The 20113-nt window shown below is 35.7% G+C and overlaps 1 long non-coding RNA gene across 1 annotated transcript in view; it reads right to left on the reverse strand.

Moving 5' to 3' along the window:
• LOC119232142 (uncharacterized) overlaps positions 1–20113 on the reverse strand; it is a 90469-nt gene that overhangs the window by 41863 nt on the left and 28493 nt on the right. The window contains exons 2-5 of the long non-coding RNA XR_005122017.2: positions 18378–18503; positions 17069–17281; positions 14329–14453; positions 12235–12349 (exon numbers count right to left, since the gene is read on the reverse strand). This is a non-coding gene — a long non-coding RNA (uncharacterized LOC119232142). The remainder of the gene's footprint in view (positions 1–12234; positions 12350–14328; positions 14454–17068; positions 17282–18377; positions 18504–20113) is intronic.

Below are 20113 nucleotides of genomic sequence, written 5' to 3' on the forward strand. Positions count from 1 at the left end.
AGTAGAAAAGAGGTTTCCTTTAATGGATTGTGGCTTTATCTGGGATTTTTAGACCTCAATTTGTGTCAACCCCAAATTTTGTCTCCTGCTCCCTATGAAGGTATCATAAATTTAAATACACTAAAATGAAGAGGCTCATTTGTATAGGAATATATTTTTCAGTATCACTTTTAATAGCTCCAAGTTAGAAACCACTCAAAACCAATCTACACGAAATAGATAAAAATATTTTGATATATTTTCATAATGGAATGCTCCTCAGCATTAATTAAAAAAAGAAGACAACTGACACGCAAAACAGTATGTACAAATCATAAAATACTATGATAGGTGAAAAAAGCCAAGCCAACACAGATTAAAATCAGGTAAAGTAATTTAGAATGAAAAAAATCTTGTTATTGTAAATAGAGAATTGAAACTAACTGAAGAGATTTGAGAAAACAGTATTTTTCTTTAAAATTTTCTTTATCTTAAGTAGGGTTACATGGTCATATGTGGTGTGATATGTGTATTTTACAACACTAATTAAATTTTACACATAAGGTTTGTGCATTTGAGTTTATGTAAATTTCATTGCAATAAAAGCAATGAAGAATCTCTGGGATAGAAAGTAAACTAAATATTTAACAGTTTAAAATAAATGAAGGGCCTCCCTGGTGGTGCAGGGGATTAAGCGCCACATTACGAAGCAATCTACAGCCTCTGCAGCACGAGTTCGATCCCTGGCTGGCCAGGGAGAAACCCACATGGTGAGGAAGACCTCTCCTGTCTCGCCGGCTGCTCCCCTCAGCATTGTGTTTCAGTCAATCTGCCTGTTCTATTCCCTACTCTGTCTCTGGTGGATCCTCTCACCTCCCGCATCTCTGGCCTATACCTCAGCTCTGGTATCCATAAAAATAAATAAATATTAAAAAAATAAAATAAAATAAATGAAACCAAATTAAGATAACATTTTGTCAAAGTGAGCAGAAAAATCAGGTGAATCAGAGTTTATTTGATCTCAACAAATAATTACAAATACCTGACACATACTTGCCTCCAAACATGGTCAACATTATTGTCTCAAGTCTTTTAATTTTTCCGTTAACTCAAAATGTTCTTTTCAAATACATTTCAAGGAAAACATCACCAGCTCATTTCACAAAAGAGATGAAAATTAGTCATCACTAATATTTTAACCAAGTCATAAATAACTCATGCATTAATTCCTCATTGTTTTATCATTCATTGCATCTATCCTTAAATTCTACTAATGCCACAAAAATTATATTTAAATTCTGTTTACATCTCTTCAACTCCATTACCACATCTTAGCTGCCATTACTTAACTGTTAGTTGTTCTTGTTTCTACCTTTTTCTTTCTGCCTTTCCACATCAAAGTAGAGTCCTTTACAATGTTAGGAGAGTATTCTCCCACTTACTTAGCGTAAGTTAAGTCCTTATAATGGTATAACACCCCTATTACATCTAGCTCCAAGAAACTTTTCTTGCCTTATTTTTCTGTTATATTCTCCCCTGAGCTTTATACTAGAGGCAAGCCCAATTCTTCATTGCTCCTCCAACATGGCGTTCATGTCTTTGCTTCATGGACTTAGCACTTACCAACCCTTCTGCTGACAATGCTTTCCAAGTTATTTTCATGGCATGTCACCTCACTTTCTTAAATATCTACTCAAATTTCAACTCAGCAGAGAATATTTCTAGACCAACATGTCTAAAATATTGCAAGGTCCTCCATCTCCTCTGTGTGCGTATGCGCACACACACACACACACACACACACAATGTTCTATATCAGCAATGGGCTACAATTTCCATTTTAAATTGTGTCTGGTTGGGGATGTTTTGAAGATGATAGCATGTTAAGTGTTTACATTATCATTTTCTTACAGGATACAGTACTAGTGGGACTTTAGGATCAAAGTACAAGGCAATAAATCTTTCTCTCCTCCTACACAACCTCCAGCAACCTGCAATGCCACGCTCTTGGTAAATATTTCATAGGAAAGTCTTGTAGTCAGGAAGACATAGCTCAGATTCCAGGAGAGCATGCCACTTATGAGGATTTTAACAACTACACTAATTTCTGTGAACGATAGCAGATCACTCTGCCTATGGTAGGTCTGATTTTCCACCAACATGTCCATATTTAACTCTGTCCCCTAAAGAACAAAGAATCAACAACAACCTGGATTTACTCAATATCTCATCCTTTAGAACTTTCTTTAGGTTTGTTTTAATACCTGCCACACTTATAGAATACAAACACAGACACATACATATATTCCTACATATGTGTACATATTTAAATATTTCCTTTGTTTTTTACAGGACCATTTTTTCATGCACTTCAGCATTCTATTAGAAGTTAAATATTTCAAAGTATTGGTTGGTGGTTGGTATAGTCCTGAGAAATGAAATATTACCTATACTGAAGCAGGTATGTCTGCCTGTTCCATTCTTGCTATTTAGACCATTGCTAGGGAAAAAAGATGGAAAGTGATGGTCAAGAACCAACTTGAATATCAGAAAGATGATGATAGAGGAGGATCCTTTCCAAGAATATTTAACAGTTAACAGAGAGATACTACTTGAGAGTGGCATATGACTCAGTGAAACTGAAAAACTCCTTGGACATCACAGACCAACACAGACTGAAGAGAGGATACAAAGATGTCACTCTTCATCAGAAGGGAGGTAAGTGAAGAGAAATGCCTGACGGTTGCTGTCTGAGGTGATGGAGAGAGACAACAGGGCTTTGGGCTCACCCAGAAGCCCTGAGAAGGGAGAGTGGAAACTGTGTGGAGGCAGACACCACTGAGTGTAGTGTAGGGCCACAGGTGCTTTCCACAGAGCACCTTTTCCTTAAGGAAAAGAACACAGAAGAACTCTAGGCTGCACTTTCCTTCTCTGACTCCTAGAGATGTGACTGACCTCATGAAGCACATTGTAACCCAGAGCATACAGTCTCAGCTATTGAACCTGAGCAAGGAGGAATACTGAAGGTGCCACAGACACCCTGTGCCAGCACATTCTCACAAGTGGCTGGAACCCTCCAGGACTCTTCCCCACCCTGATGACTCAGCAACTGCAAAAACAGGTCTCAGTACATACCAAAGTCAGCAAAAGCCAAAAATAGTACTGGAAATTATATGGAGTCACAAAAGCCTCTGAAGAACCAAAGTGATCCTACAAAATGAATGGAGATATCACATTTTCAGATTTCAAACTGGTTATTACCTATAGTAATCAAAACACTATGGTGTTGGAATATATGTAGGCACACAGTCCAATGGAATAGAATTGAGAGCCCATGAATAAACCCACAATTTCATGGTCACTTAATTTACAACAAAAGAGCCAAGAGTATACAATGGCGTGTGGAAAATCTCTTCAAAAAATGGTGCTTCAAAAAATGGACAGTCACTTGCAAAAGAATGAAACTATACCACTATCTCACATCACACACACAAAATAACTTAATATGGATGAAAGACTTGAATGGAAGACCTGATCCCATAAAACACAGGAAGGAAACATAGTCTAAACAATACATGGCATTGATAGTCTGTGTTAGTAGAGGTATGTTTATGTATCACAGCCTTTTAGTGACAGCCTTTACCAAAAGTCTAATGTGCAAAAAAGAAATGTTTCATGAATGTTTTCCCTCTTATATTTACAAGTGAAGGATAATGATCTAGAAAACTCCAGAAGGTATAAACCAGAAAATCTAAAAGGGCATTGAGAAAGAAAACACCCTGAGTATAAGGAAAAATATTTTATTTGTTCTACCTGCAGAACTGGTCAAAACTCTATGACCAGAGTTTTAAAATGTGGACTGTGAAACTCTTGAAGAGAGCCTCCTTTTTGAAGAAATACTATGGAGAAATTACAGAATGACTTTAAACTACTCAAGTTCTGAGAATCTAACATTTTATTCCAGTAATATGGAGTGAAGTCCTGGAAAAACATGAAAAAATCCAATCTAATTTTATGGTTCATGGTAGAGAAGAACAATGCTTTATCTGCTGTGCCCCAATCTTTGAGAAAACAAAAGAAGAGCTCTGCTAGGTAAATATTTGTGTGTATATGTGTGTGGAAATGATATCAGATTGGTATTATAAAATATCTAATCTTGGCCTCCCTGGTGATGCAAGCAGTTGAGCGCAGCACTGTGAAGCTGTCCACAGCCTCTGCAGCAGGAGTTCAATACCTGCCCAGACTCAGAGCAACCCACATGACAAGCAGACCTCTCCTGTCTCGCCCGCTGCTCCCCTCAGTGGTGTATTTCGTCAGTCTGCCTGTTCTGTTCCCCACTCTCTCTCTGGTGAATCCTCACTCTCCCACACATCTGGTCTGTACCCCAGTTTTTGTATAAATAAATCTGTAAAAATAAAAAAAAATATATCTAATCTATTCCACATGCCAACCCAGAGCAGGACCTGCATATGAGACCATTCAATATAGAGGAAATGACTGGAGTAATTATGTACTGTTATAAATTATTATTTATAGGGAAAATGGCAGGGAAATTATTTGTTAAATAATCTCAGGAAGAGATAAAACATCTCTGTGGCCCTTCTTTGGTCTAAAGGCAATAGCACAGCTTGGGGAAAGGAGTTGCATGGGAATTTAATAAAACATATTTCCTCTAGAAACATCCCTCACAAGGGTCTTTACATAACGTGGGAGCCAATTTAATGAGGCACTGGAAAGAAATCTTGACATCATGGGTACAGTTTATTGTTTTCAAGTAAAGAGGAAAAAAGAAACTGTTCCTTTTACCATAGTCTACCATTAAGAGTCTCTTGAGAAAAGTGAATGGAAGTTACACATTTCTGATAAAAAACTCTTTATTTACCCATACATTTCAAGGGTTATGATTACAGCATTAGTAACCGGCTTGAGAAGAGATTGTATTGAGGCAGATAATACAGCTCATTGAACTATGTGATCCAGACAGTACACACACCTGGTAAAGCTCTTTGTAGGATTACAGACTGACATTTTGGGCTTACCAGTGAAGAAGAGACTTTTGGAAAAGCAAGCAAAAGTCAACACAACAAAACCAAATTAATATTTTCCTTAAACTATGAAACCACCTTCCAAATCCTACTGTCTCTTCTCTACCTATAACACTAAAGCATTTTCTACAACCACCTTGAGCTCATGATATCAAAAGTAGAATGGAAAAACATAGCACAAAGTGTTATATGCTAGCTCAAATAAGAAAGAATAGTAAGACTAACTATGATAATCAATGTTGATTAAGAAATAATAATTCCATTTACACCCTTCTAAAATCTAGAATAATATTTTTACTAATGAGTATGTTTCCAATACAACCTGCTTCTTGACAACCATGAAACAAATAACTGTGCTATATATTAAATATATATAAACACTTTAAATTGCAATAATTATGTTTTATAAATATGAAATATAAAAAATACTGAAAAATAGTTTGGTCATCAATTTTCCATGATTTATTAAAAATCACATTAAAGAATATATGAACATAAGAGTAAATTGCCAGAGGCTTTAACTTAAAATAATTCAAAATGTTTATTTGCACAGCTTTCTTTTGCTGGTGGATTTCTGCATGTATCAAATATACCTGATTATATATTTGTAAATATAGATAGCTTAAGAGACAAGAATGAAAAAGAATAAAATAAGAAAGAATCCAAAAAAGTCCTTATATTCTACATGTACTCTATAGAGAACTCAATAACCTTTCTACTAATGAGTAGAGTGTATCTGATGAAATTCCCCTTTGGACATTTTTCAGATATTAAATTTTGAAATGACATATCTCCTAAACAAAGGTAGAAGCAATTTTATCCCATTATCAGCTTGAAATTTTACACAATGAAAATGGAAAGGGAAAGTAAAATGAGGTTAAAGAGAAAGCTAATTAGAATTTGGAGGTTTGTTGGGTTAATGTCTAGACTTGGGAGGCCTAGGTTTGATGATTTACATACCTTGTAGCTTAGCCTTAAGATTGACCTGCACTTTAACAGCTTGATGAATAAACCGCTGTCTCTCTTAGATTACTACAGGCCCAAAATTCAAGGTCACAATATTGCATACAGGAAAAAAATACAGAACTTTTATACATCCTATGTGTTCATATTGTACTGAAAATTAAAATAAGAAAAGAAGCTATAGGAAAGGAATAAACACTTTGAAAAATTGATCACCCATGGAACAGCCTCTCATGCAGAATTGTTTGCTTACCTGGTAATAGCATCACCTAGAAATATTCTCCATTGTAGTCACTGAATTGTTTGTGTTTGTTACAATGAAATTTTGCACAAACTATAAATTGACTTGGATTGAAATTGTCCCTGTTAGGAGATAAATCCCCTGCTATAAACATTTAGAAGGTCTCTTCTAAATGTGTATGATCACGTCACTGATGAACAGAAATACAGAATGAGAAAAATATTTGAAATGTCTATAATTGACACACATATATATCCTCCTATAAATACCAAGAATGGATGTCAATTTTGAGATCTTTGGGGTTGTTTTACTGTTGTTATTCTGTTTGTGGAATATTTTGTACCAAATTTATTTATACTTATATGGAAATGTTATTAATGTACTACATTTTAAAATATTAATGAATTTCTACCTTTTGATAGAAGTTTTAACCTAGGTTTCAAAGCCAGCTTAGAATAAACTTTGGAATATGAGTGGTTAAGTTGTTAATTTGGGTGCCATTTGCATATTTAAATAATTCCACAACGTCATCTAATAAATTATGAAATATTTCTATCAACCAAGAACAAAATGTTAAAATGTAAAGAAACACAGTTTTTAAAATTCCAGGTAATCATTTTACAATATGATACAAAATAATAACTATTTATACTACAGAATTTGACTTTCTGGGCCATTGGCTCACGAGTGTGATCTCTCTGTGTTTGACAGGACTATTTACCTCCTTCAAGTGATTATTGAGCCAAAAATGTAAAGAACACTGAAAGAGCTTGTGTTGCTAATATAAACAAACATCTGTTGTCCAAAAGTAAGCTTGGAAATATTAATGCATTATAACTTTCCATTCCATAACCTCTCCCAGTTTTAAATTCTTTCTTAATGCCATTGCATGCCACTAGAGGGTGTTCTACAAAATCTACAGTTAATACCAGGTCAGTATTTTGTAAATGATGAGTTTAAGTGAATTGGCTGAGGCAATAGTAAAGACAACTTTTGATCATCCATGAAAGAAATTTTTACTTTATCATCTGACTCAGTCTCTTCTCTCCACCTACAGCACTATAATTCAGAAGCCAGAAACACTGACACTACATAGGGCTGGAAATATGAATCTCTCATAGCACTGTTGGAATCACTGTTCAAAATCCTACTTAATAGGTCATTGATGTCGCTATAGACAGGAAAGGACATTTAAATCATAAGCCACTACCTTCACATAGTAAAGACATTCAGATTAAAGGATCAATCTAGCTCAATACATCATTTCTGTATTCATCTCCTTAAAGTACCGAACAGAGACACTCATCACTTGGTAGCCTCTGGGTTATTTCATAACATTGATGATTTAAATCTATTACTCTGAACAATACAAAATTCACATACAATGAACATACAACTCATCAGCTATATTTGTGAACATAGCTGCTTTCGGGAACATGAGATTTATGTTTATGGTTTATGGTTATATATTTTGCTAGCTTTAGAGTTATTATTATATTATTCATTCATAAGTCCTAAAAATCACTTGCTATTTTAGTATTTTAACATTTCACTTTGAATTTCTTCTTCCTTGTAGAAAGAATGTTGGTTTAAAACAAATTTTAGCAGGGCAATTAAAATTATTAAATGATTAATATGTGGGGCCTCCCCGGTGGCACAGCTGGTTGAGCACAGCTCTGTGAAGCTGTCCGCAGCCTCTGCAGCACGGGTTCGATTCCCGGCCGGTCAGGGCTATGGCCACATGGCAAGGCAACCTCTCCAGTCACGCTGCTGCTCTTCTCAGCAGTGCTTTCCGTCTGTCTGCCTGTTCTGCTCCCCATTCTGTCTCTGGTGAATCCTCTCACCCTCCTACGCCTCTGGCCTGTACCCCAGCTCTTGTATAAATAAAAAATTAATATTTAAAAAATAAAACAACAATCTCATTTTAAAAAATGATTAATGTGAGTATTTCAGTGAAACTCATCATATTTTGAAAGAAATTAGAAGCAAAAAGATTGATCATGGCATCAGAAAATTACTAAGTGAAGGATAACATTTTCTAATGCTTGATAAGCTACTGAAATACTAAAACTAGCCAAAGAGTTAATGCAGTTTTCAAGGCCCTTAATTTACTCTCAAAAAACAAAAAAAAAAAGCTTCATTTTGAGAAAAATCTTGCACAATTTATCCCATTTTCCACTTGATCAGAATCACTAAGAAGCATAGTGAAAGCTAATTATTATCTAATTTATATTTATTTGTCTTCCACAGTGTGGTGATCTAACATTAACAAAAGCAATACTGGTCTTTGGGTCTCCTTTCAAATGGACAAGACTCAAACAGTCTATCTCAAAACAAAGGCACTTGGTTATTTAATGTATACCAAGTGAAATGGGACTTTGTTTGATATTAGGAAGTACAATTCAGTTTATGGAAACAGAAATTGGAAATAATATTATCACGTAGCCAGAACCCCAATGCTTGATTTTATCTAAATTTATAACGCAGTATATGTTTAGATTAGGAGTATAAAATCTGGGATTCATGAAAGGGCTTCAAGTAAATTTCCAAAACAGTATGTAAAATTATGTGTATCTTTCTGTGTAAAAAGAAAAACATCTAAATCTTGCATTGAATTGTCCAAGGTGCACTTACTGGAACCACTATTTTAGAAAAGGATTACGGTTAATTTCATGAAACCAAGGGTTTTCAAGTTTGTTTGTTTTCTAGACTAATGCAAATAATGGTATTGATTAATTTTCAATGATCTTCATTACCTCATTGTTCAAAAACTTCAACTTTTTGCTGTTTGAAGCATATCATTGCTACTTCTACCCCTAGAAAAAGCTGTCTAAGTGATTGCTGTGTTTACAGTGAATAATACCCTAACTAGGGATATTGTGAACACTATTGAGGACCAAGAGCAAAATTTAGCAGGTTTTTGTTTTGTTTTACCTGAAATTGCATCACCTAAAAAAAATTAGGATGCCAAGAAATCCAAGATAAGGGCCAGTGAAAAAGCATGGCTACCCACAATATATCATATGTCATGAGGTACAAAAGAAACATCTAGAATAAATAAACTAGAATGGACCACTAAATTTAGGTGCAAGAATGAACCAAGAGGAAATGGCTTCTATATAAATCTTAAGGTGAGGGAAAGAGAAACAAAAAGGCAAGGAAAGACTATTCTTCAGCAAACATCTGTGTCTTGCCAAAATGGAGAGGGTGTCAGTGGGCAGAAGTAGGCATGTATCACCTGTTTATTTCCTTAAACCTACTCACAGACACACACTAAAAGACATGCACATTTCATGTTGGCAACAGCAAAGATATCTAATGCATTTGCATGCTTTACTAACTGTTCCAAGTTTATATTTCTGTGTGAAACAACAGAACAGGTACAGTATATGTGTTTAGATTACATTACACCTGGTTGTGTTTTTTGTTTTCATTTTTAATTTTAGGTTTCTCCATAAGCACAATTATTCCTGCCACTGGCTGACTTTTTGATTTTCTAGTTTCAGAGTTTAGGGATTTGCAAATCGGCTAAAGGTGTATGTGGGCAAAATGTGAGAAATGTAAAGATATAGGATTAACAGAATGATCATATATGTCACCATGTGTAGTCTCTGTGCTATAGAAAATTGTACTATGTTCATTGGCCTGAGAAATTCTACTCTGATTATTCTCCCCATACATTTCTTTACTATCCTTGATGAAAAGGCAGTAGGGATCAATGTCAGGTCATCATGGGCCACATGTGATAATCATGGCATTGTCAAACTTAAAAATATCAGGGGTCTTCATCCAGAGAGCAATACTTGGTGAAAGGAAGTAACCAGGAGTCCTGGCTTCTGCATAGGTTGTGTGGGGTTGGGGAGAAGGATACATTACTGATGTGGATTCACAGAAGAACCAACCTGCAAAAAAGCTCCAGTGCATGACAAACCCCGCAAGACTACTTTCACTAGAAAAGAGGAATTAAAAACATAGGTCTGAAAGAGAGAGAGCAAGAAATTGTTGGATATCTGTTGTTGTGGTGTTATTCACTGTCTTAAAAGTCTTCAGCAAAAAGTGGGATATGAATGTATGCATTAGTGCTTTTCTCTTTTCTTTGGTAGTATCAGACAGTTGTTTGTTCCGATAAAAATAACTACTCCATAGATGGTCAGCCAGTGTAAAATCAGAAAAGTTATATTTCAGAGGTTTCTACAACAAAAGCTTCATGTACCTTTAAAGTTAATGAAATCCCAGATGAGTGATAAATTAGCATAATTAATGTTGGAAATAAATTTTATTTGGTGAATTTAGTGACTTGTTAATCAGCATAATGGATGTCAGAAATGGGTTCTCAATTGTGAAATTAGTAGAATTCAAGATATGTATTGGATAAAATATTTTTGGAAACATACTTCACTTTCATAAAATGAGGAATTAGCATCTATGAGATCTACCACCTGTACTCTTTGGGATGTGACTCAGTCACCGCAGCATGCTATAACAAAGACTAAGTGGCTTATACAACAAACATTTCTTGCATGTTTGGAGATTGAGAAGTTCAAGGTCAAGGTTAGCAGACTGAGTTCTTGGTGAAGCTCCTCTTCCTGTCTTGGAGGTAACTGCCTTGTTGCACTCACACTGGCCTTTTCCTATTCCTCGTATGGATAGGGATCTCTCTCCAATCCTCTTCTTAAATGGGCACTAACCCCAACATGAGGGCTTTCCTTCATTATTTAATCTAAACCTAATTACCTCCCAAAGTTCCCACCTCCAAGTATCATCACATAGTTGGGGGATAGTAGGAATTTAATATCTGACTTTGGAAAGAGAAACACAAATAGCAAGATGGTACCTAAATCTACATTGCAAAGTCTCAAGTCTGGTCTTTGTGTGGTGGAATTTTTTATTGCCCGATGCTAACTGATAAAGATAAAATAAGCATCTGAAATGTTATGTCTGTTTCTAGTGAACTGAATCATTCATCTGAGGTATCATTTGTTTGAAAAAGATTGGGAGCTTGGTCTACATCAAACCTCAATGATGTATTAACTGTTGTGTTTGTCCACTAATGTATATTTAATTAATGTGTGTATGTAAGACAATAGAATTTGTTCTGAGATTAACTTTATCGCAACTGGTAGCAAAGTTAAGAAGAAGAGACAAACACTCACTCTCATCAACATTTTCAACTTTGTCTCCAAAAAAATCTCTGAGTTTCTAGAACCAGATTGTTCACATCAGTTCTGAACAGTTTCTAGTCATGTACTCTAGAGGAATAAACATCTATCCCACTGTTGCTGGGTCCTATACACTGTTAGAAACATACTGTTCAGTAAAATTACTTGTGTTTCTTGAGAGTTACCCTGATAGCATAACAATATTGTTGTAAGTTTTAAATAACTGACAAGTTGCTATTCCTATTTTACAGAGGAATAAAGTAAAAATAACTAAGTAGCTTGCCTGATTCTAACATGTAGGAAACGATAGAACAAGGAGTTGATTCCAAATCCACACTTCTATATCTGGGGGCACAGGAAACAAACAAGGATCCTTAGGAATCATAATAAAATCCTCTATAAATTCCTGTTATTGCTTAGTATTAAATTAAATGTTTACTAAGCACCAGAGTTCATTCCATAGAGTGGGCTCAATTATTCTTGATTATAATCAAGAATTACTTGATTTTGAAATAAAAATCACATGTCTACATGTATACACTACACACTCACACACACATACACACACACCCCACAGCTATATACAATATATACTGACCATGTCAACTTAACTTAGATGCACCCCTGTCAACCTGTACAATAGAAAGATTCATGGTCACTTTCATGCGATAATGATTTCACCAAGCCTGGACAACTGACAAAGCTTTTTCTTCTCCTTCAACTGTAACCACTTTCGATCTTTCTGAGACCCCCATCCTCCCTCTTTGGAGAAGCACCTTCCCTAACATATTAGAGCAAAGAGTACAGGGCTCTTGTGAAAGCAGAATAAAAACATGGCACTACTTACTGCGAACACTAGAGCCGGACGGGAAAACTTCATAAATGCCCATGACGGAGCAGGCCACTTCAAGCAGATAAAGCTGTATTAGTGCTTTTAAATTTGTCCTTGGAAGAACGCTCATCTAAAACAATGATTATAGAGACAAATCAGATGAATGCTGCTTTCAGAACAAATTATGTTCCAAGAGGACAGTTCTGAGAGGAATACACTTGAAGAGTCCGCAGAGTAATTTCACGGACAACAAATTGGGTTCCCAGTTTATTTAGAAAAAAAATAAATATAGAAAAAGAAAAAAAGAAGAAATTATTTTAAAGGCTATTTGAATGTACCCCAAACTGTGCCTACCTGACATGTTTTATGCAGGTGTCTGATATCTCATGAAGAGTTACTTATCACAGACATTGACATTTTATATAAAAATCTAAATTGGGAATCCCTGATCAATAAACCTACACAATTCAAATATTATTCTGGTTTCATGTATAATTTGTATACACAGAGATCATATAATCCCAACACCAAAGGCACAGAAAATAAAAATTTTTGCCCAAGGACTAATAGGAGTTTATAATAGAGTAATATATTCAATTATCAAACAAATAAAAATCACTTATCCTCCAAGTTGCCATTATCTGAAAAGTTGTTTCCCATGTATTCAGGTCTTGACTACATAGATATTGAGATGCCTTAATGACTACTTCAACTTTATTTTCAAGACTCAGGCCCTGGGTTTGCCAATTGCTGCCATTGCAGCGTGACCTGCAGTGGGAACAAAGGATGGTCCCTGGCAGGAGAGTAAGTCTGGGTGATGAATGACAAACATTTTTTAACTTCTCTTCAAAGGAGAGGAAATTCTAATGGGGCTTCAGGAAAATTAGATACTTGCCTATAGAAAGGGGAAATTATAGGTAACAGAGCTCAGAAAAGTTTTACAGAAGGCCTGAAATTTAGAAGTAAATAATAAGAAACTTACTAAGGATGCTTTAACTTTCCTCCTTGGCTGAGTGTTACTTTATGCAAAGGATATGTGACAACCCACGGAAAACAGACAGAGGCCCTTGACTTTTTTTACAAGATGTAAATTGATATTAACTCTTCTGGGCTCAAGAGGAAAGGACTTAAAACTAAAGCATGGGTTCCTGGCTTGTGGGTGTCACCTAAAGAGGATCATCTAATGGATGGGGTCCTCTGGCAGCTTTTTATTGCTTGGACAGTAGGTAGGAACAGTTTGTAAAACTGCTGCTTGTTGGCAGCCCTCCTGCCAGCCTGTGGCCATGCAGCTGCTTCTCTTCACTAACCTCCCTTTGCAAAGCAGCAGAGGCTGCTCGACTGTGAGTAGGCAGGTGTCTCTTTAAGCAAACCTGTCCCTTTCAGGGGCAGCACTTTCTGCCTGCTTGTGTCTGTGCAAGCGTCCACTTCCCTTCCCTTTTTATAATAAACCTGTCCTTTTGGATATAAAAGAACAAAAATAATAACATTAAATTAAACTGCTGCTTTTTGGAGTGAGTTGTTCAGTTTCATTTCACTTTCTGATACACAACTAGGAAGTAGAAAGTGACAAGCGTAAGTAGCATCTCTCATCCAGGATAGGAGCTTCCATTTGTTAGTCTTTCTGAATGAGATAATTTTGACAGCCTCCTGATTTAACAGTGTGATTCCTTAGCATTTCAGATCATTCTGAAAAAATCAGTCCTGTCTTCCCTGTGTTTTAATCTAATGGAAAAAGATAAGTAAATATGATTATGAATGCAGGTACTTTTAATAAGTCTTTGGCTCCTGTTCATATCACAGAAAGTCAATGGAATCCCAAATCCCTGTAATTTCTTTCTCTTCTGTTCTAGTTCTTAGTACTTCACATCTTCTCTTTGATAATTTTCAACTTCCTCTGTATCTGTTACTAGGCATTCTGTTGTTTAGTCAGTAACTACCTCCAGGTCCCACCCCAGGGTTCACTTGGGTCTGCCAGTCTATCATGAATTGGCCATTTCTATTTCTGATCTCAGAGGTCACTGGGGTCTGCCAGGGCTGCTGATTCAGGGCCACTTGCCAGTTCTGCTCTGCTGCTTGCAGGACCTGCCAGCCCCACTAAGTTCAACTCACATGGTCGTCTATGTGCTTGACCCATTCCACTGCGTGCTGGGTCCTGTCCTCTGGACCTTGCTCCCAGTGTATGCTGTGTGGTCTGCTTCCTCCTGCAGGAGTTATTGACTTCATTTTCCTGCAAGCTAGGTAGGAGTATAAGGAGAAGTAAGTCCAGTTCCTTCATCTTGTTGCCATCTTTTTTCTCTCTATACAGAGAGAATTTAAAGTAAAAATTTTTAAATGACATTTTGAAGCATTTATATTCTGTTGTTAAATTAAATAATGCATTAGCTTGCTATTTCCAAATGCGTGGATAATTGATGTGTAATAATAATTAAGTATGCAAGTTTCTTATTGTCTTATAGGGAGGGACTTTGTGGACACTATTATAACATCTTTACTTGAGCCTGCCTGATATTCTGTTTAAAATTAATATGTAATAGTAAATTGTATTCAAAATGACATATTAATTTCTTTCAGGGAGAAAATTTTTATTATTAACTAATTCAGGACCATTTCCATGATGTCTTTATCATTCGTATGAGAGATAGTTTAATACAGAGAAGAAAATGCAAGATATAGAATTGATTTTATTTTATTAGATCCTTATACAGATCAAGAAAATTAAGGCTGACCTTCATGACATCTACATTAAGTTTGGAGGATAAACACTTAGGCTAGGAAACTTCTAGTAATATCACAAAAATATTTGTGATACAAGTATATAATAATATACTGATATTATACAGAGAAAAGTAGGCTTTCTTCAATTAATATCATGACAATTTTAATTATTCATACCATCAAGCAGGCAACTGTGCCAAATTATTGTATTTGCTTTACCTTTTTCTTCCTTTCACTATTTATTTTAATAAAAATCATATATATGCATATATATTAGGTGTACAAGTTATTACTTAATATATGTACATTTGTGAAAAGTAAAATATATGTATATATATGCATATATACTAAAATGATTACCATAATCAGGCTAGTTAATGTATATCTCAAGCTATGAATTTTTTTTGGTGATGAGAGCACCTGAAACCTATTGTTTTAACATATTTCCAGTATCTAACATAGTGTCAATAGCTATAGTCATCATGTTATACATTAGATCTCCATATGGACTCCTCTTACATAATTTCAACTTTGTAATCTTTGATTAATATTTCCATATTTTGGCCACCCCTCAGAACCTGATAACCACCAAATGGCTCTATAAGTTCAACTCTTTTAATTTTAAATTTCACATATAAGTTAGATCACACAGTACCTGTCTTTGTCCCAGTTATTTCATTTATCATAATGTCCTCTATGTTGGTATATTTGGATTTCCTTCTTTTTAAAGGTTATATAATATTCTATTGTATATTGCTGTAACGTTGTTAAATTAACGTTTGTTATAACCTTAGGGTACTGACATAAATCATGTTAAAAAACTTGAAATGGAGTTTATCAGTCACAGGTGTTGCAGGAGATGTTGGAAGATGCATATCAGGGCTTCTCATTTACTTGTGACTCTTAGATTATAATCTAAGACAGGTGCTTACAGGAGGAATTAGTTTCAGCACATTCACTTGGTCACTAGGTCACAAAAATGAATATTGAAATATTAATATTGTTATATATTTTAGCAGAATTCTCTCTATATATGTATCAAATTATATCATAAAGCTATAAATAGTAATCCAAATATGGTATTGGAAAAAACACAAAAATATTAACTAAATGGAACAGAATAGAATGTCCAAGTATAAACCCATATGTAGATAGATGATTGATAGGTAGGTAGATAGATAGATAAATAGATAGGATAGATAGATAGATAGATAGATAGATAGATAGATAGATAGATAGATAGATAGATAGACAGACAGACAGACAGATATAGATGCACTGTAGCAGCAAGATGGGCACAGGGCAGGTTGTCTATGATCTGAGCAGACCAGGTAAAGGTGAGTCCTGGAGACCTTGGTGGCTTTCTCAGGCTTTTATTGAGCTTTTACATGTAGTGCAGCAACCAGGTACATGGCAGGCAGGGGTGGCATGGGTGGTGGGGGGGGGGGCTGGAGCCCAGCCGGCCTTTAAGCCCCTGGCAAGTCTTCATGCTGGCCTTCTCTGGAGTTATTTCTCCCCTTCTCTCTCCTGCCTCTTTCTCCTGCCTCTGTTTCTCCTGGCAAATATCTCAATACTGTTGCCATGGCCCACAGAGGTAAACAACATAACTTACAACAATGTAACAAAATGCAGGTGCCCCATTAGACAGGGCAATCCTAATGGCAGGAGGGCAGAAAAGCCTGAAAATCATTTACCCTACATGCACACACATATGCAGTCAATTTTTGATGAAGCATTAAATATACACAATCAGGAAAATAAATACTTTTCAGTGAATGCTGTTGGGAAAACTGAACATCCATGAAGAATATCTACATCATATACAAAATTCAACTCAAAATGGATTGAATGTAAGACTGACACTAAGATTTCTAGAAGAAAATAAAGCAGAGAAGTTCCTTTATAAGAGGAAAAGTGAGGAGCAACCTTCCAGCCATAGTGAACTTGGTCGCAGAAAGTGGGACTTTCTAAATTCTACTTCCTGACACCAACTCAGTGGTAGAAGGTAGAGCTTCTCAAAAGCCAGCTTCTGAGTGGGGGCTAATGGGAAATATGGCCAGGGTGAAGGGTTTTGTCAATTTAAACAGTTGAGACTTTTGGCAATTGAACTGCTGGTGCTTTGGCAGTTGTATACCTGGGATTTATCCTGGTGAATTGTTTGTGAATAGGGGTATCCGTGGAGAAGCCACCAGTTTGCCATGTATGGCTTTGACTTGAGCCTTGGTTTCAGTTAAGCAGATTCTCTATAAGACAGATGTCTTGTGGCAATCTGCCTGCCCGTCTGTGAATTCTCATCCTTTCTGTCTTACTGTTGTTTCGCACTGTGTGTCTGCTCTTGGGTGATGTCCTGCAATCATAAGAATGTAGATAAGAACCACTAACTTGGACATCCCTTGGGTTTGCTCAGTTTCACTTTGACATTGGTCTTGACAATGAATTTTTGGATTAGACACTAAAAGCACAGACAATAAAAGTAAAATAAGTGAGATTACAGCAAACTAAATTTTGTTTTCGCAGCAAAATAAACAATCAAAATGAAAAACAACTTATAGAATAAGAGAAAATATCTGCAAACCATTTATAGATAAGGGATTAATGTCCATATTATATAAGGAACTCAAATAACCCAATTAGCAAAAAAACCCAAATAACTTGATCAAAACCTGGCCAAAGGACTTAAATAGACACTTTTTCTCAGACTGTGTATAAATGGCAAGAGGTTCATGAAAAGATGCACAAACTCACTAATCATCATAAAATTCACATAAAAAATCACAATGAGATGCCTCCTTTTAGGTTGCCTATTATCAAAAAAGTCTAAACATAACAAATGTTGGTAAGAATGTGGGTAATAGGGGGCGCTTGCACACTATTTATGAAAATGTAAATTGGTGTAATCATTGTGGAAAATGGTATTGAGATTCCTCAAAAAATTTAAAATAGAATTATCATATGATCTAGCAATCTCACTTCTGAACTTTGCTTTTGTGATGAAATTCCAAATTGTTAGATTGTTGAGTTGAAGATACTTCAAATCAACTATTTCACTGAATTTGTTTATAACAAAATACCAGATGATATATATGTGCATGCCTGAGTTCTAAGTAACTAAATAACAGATACTGTGGACCACTGAAAAACAGAAAAAAAAAAAACCAAAATAAAACCATGATTTTAAATTTAAGAGTCTTGTCTAAGTTATACAATTAGTGAGCAGCAAAGTTCAGGTTTCCTAATTCTTAAGACAATATACTTTCCACTTCATTACACAAGTGAATATTTTTCTTATCTGACTAAAAACCATGGTGAGAATAGTTTTGGCTTTATCATTCATATTAAGATGATTTCAACTCTCAGTCTCTTTCAGACACACACACATACACTGCATACACACACTATAAACTGAAAAGTCAAATCTTTTCGGAAGCGTTTCCTTGAATTACCTGTGCAATTTCCTTCATTTTCTCCTTGTTGACAGTCAATGTGTCTTTCAAATTCAATTAACTGTCTCGTTTTTCTTATTCTTCTCAGTTCCCTCCTCCTCTTTGATAGTCTTGTGAAAATCCAATCTTTTCAAGATAAAAAATTTGATAATCCTCTGAGGCATCTTGTCATTTGCAGTATGATCTTTTTCTTTGTCAATTATTATCAACTTCAGGAATTGTTATCTATTTTTGATATAACAGGAGATGCCCTTATCTTAGCTAACACAGGCCATGTGCAATTAGATAAAATACAGCAGTACTGGTGCTGAGTAGCCCATTTTCTTCTGTTCTGTCCATGATCCTTGTAGAATTATATGATAGTGTGCCCTCTTACTCTAATTGGCCATGTGAATAATAGTGTTGAAGTGTTTAATGCAGTATTACCATAAAGTGAATTCTAGAGATTTAAAACATTGTTTACTACTTTCCCATCTCACCCAATAATTGAAAAGAATTCAATTTCTCATTTTTTTTACGAGCTTGCCTTTTTATTGATTTTTTTTAATAATAAATTTTATTTTTATATTCCCCATACAATTGCAACCCTACCATTCTGACCCCAATCCCTCCCCTCCCGCCCCCCACCCCCCAAAAAGTGTCTCTGGTTCATAGTTTTTTGTTGATTTTGATTTTCACTTTCTTATAGTTATTCATTTTCTTGGTCCCTTATTTAAGTTTTCTAGATTCCTGCTATGAGTGAGATCGTCCGGTATTTTTCTTTTTCTTTCTGGCTTATTTCGCTGAGCATGATCCCTTCCAGCGCCATCCATGTTGCAATTTCTCATTTAAAATACAGAACATGGCCTCCCCGGTTGCGCACTGGGTTGGGCACAGTGCTGTGAAGCTGTCCACAGCCTGTGCAGCACTAGTTTAATCCCTGGCCAGCCAGGGAGATACCCACATGGCACAGCAGACCTCTCCTGTCATGCCCGCTGCTCCCTTCAGCAGTGCTTTCGGTCTGTCTGCCTGTTCTGCTCCCCACTCTGTCTCTGGTGAATCCTCTCACCCTCCCGCACCTCTGACCTGTACCCAAGCTATTATATAAATAAAAAATAAATAAATAAAATACATAACAGTGGTAGGAGTTATATTTGTTCCTAAGTAACAACTACTCACACTTGACCATCTTTAGACACTACTTTTTTTTTACAAAATATGTTTTGATAGGCAGAACAGTAAGTAAGATGTATTTGGTATCACAGTCTCAGAGTCTATCGTGCACTGAAGAAATGAACTTTGCAAGCTTTCTAATCATTCATTTACAGAAGAAAAACACCATACTATTTATATAGATTATTTCTCCACCACTTTAATCAGGCCTGAATAATTGCCAGTAGTTTTACTCATGACCACATCCTGACATTATGGTATTTTCTCTTATTGCATTCTTTCTTTTCCTCTTTTTTTTTTTTTTTTTTTGACAAACCCAGGAAATTAAAATTGTTGCCAGCAATCCCAAAGCACATTGTAATCAGACTTTTTCAGATATAAAGAGGTATTTCTTCAGTTTGTCTTCTTGAACTTTGAATATTCCAAGACTTCACCCCTGGGATATATGTGATGGTCTTTAGTATACTGAAGTAAGTTATCCAGACTCCCATATGTTTCATTACAACTTTCATATTGCACTTGTAAGACCTACATTAATCCAAAGTGACTTGCCTGTTGCAGTCCCTAAAGACTATCTTACTTGC

The sequence above is a fragment of the Talpa occidentalis genome, unplaced genomic scaffold (genome assembly GCF_014898055.3).
Source record: "Talpa occidentalis isolate TD23 unplaced genomic scaffold, MPIMG_talOcc4v2.1 talOcc4.7, whole genome shotgun sequence".
Taxonomy (NCBI): domain Eukaryota; kingdom Metazoa; phylum Chordata; class Mammalia; order Eulipotyphla; family Talpidae; genus Talpa; species Talpa occidentalis.